Raw genomic sequence first — 1,107 nt, forward strand, 5'->3', positions numbered from 1 at the left:
TATAAGACCTGGAGAAATTCAAAACCTGCATTATTCAGTACTCGTATCCCCATAGGAAGAGATGAATAATAGGAAGAATGCATTCTCAGGGAGCATAAATTCACACCCATTGTGGGATGTATCTGCTTTAATACTGCTTTTTTTATTTCAGCGGCCTTAGCTCTAATGTTGTATTGAGCGTTCGCCACTAAATTAACTGCACAGTGTATTATGGTGTTTGTTTAAGTGTCTTTGTAGTATATTATAACATCTAATTTCCACTTCAAAGTAATTGGTCTTCATGAATTTTTAAGCCCCCTAAGAGCACTACCATTTAATGAATATTTGGATGAGAATGGTATAGTAATTAAAATATTTTAAATTTTAATAACAGTGAATGCTAAAATAACGGCCAAAGTAACAAAATCTTTCAAAATATTCTAAAGCATTGGTAACACTGTGCTCATTCAAGGACATTAACAATCCCAAGCTTGCTTGTTAAATGGGTGAATTTTAGTTTATCTGCTACAATGACCTAGCCAAATCTCAGTAACATAAACAAAGCTACAATTAGTGCTCTTTACTGCTTATAACTGATGAGGTTCTTTACAATTTTGGAAACTCCAAGAGGCTGTATTATATTGAAATTTGTACCTATTATGAGACAGTATACTCACTGTTGGTTTCTTATAAATGTCCATTATCAATCATATTTAGGAATTTTCCTTCTATTCCTAGTTTGCTAAGGATCTTTAAAATCATGAATTTAAAAAATTATGATTGGACTCTGAATTTTAACAAATGCATTTTCTATATTACTGATATGACCTTTATGTTGCTAATATATTTTTGCTTCACTGGTTAATTTTTAGAGTTAAACAAAATCTGTAATCCTGGACTAAATCCAACTTTGTCATGAATTCTTGCCTTTTAAAAATACTGTTTTTTTGTGTGTCTATGTGAGATGATGGATGTTCACTAAACTCATTGTGGTAACCATTTCATAAAATATGAAACTCAAGTCAGGTGCAGCTCAGTGAGGGGAGCATGTGACTCTATATATCAGGGATGTAGGTAAAAGCCCCAAGTTGGGTGTAGAGATCACTTAAAAAGATAAAATCTTTAAAA

Source organism: Canis lupus, chromosome 24 (assembly GCF_003254725.2).
Source record: "Canis lupus dingo isolate Sandy chromosome 24, ASM325472v2, whole genome shotgun sequence".
NCBI lineage: Eukaryota > Metazoa > Chordata > Mammalia > Carnivora > Canidae > Canis > Canis lupus.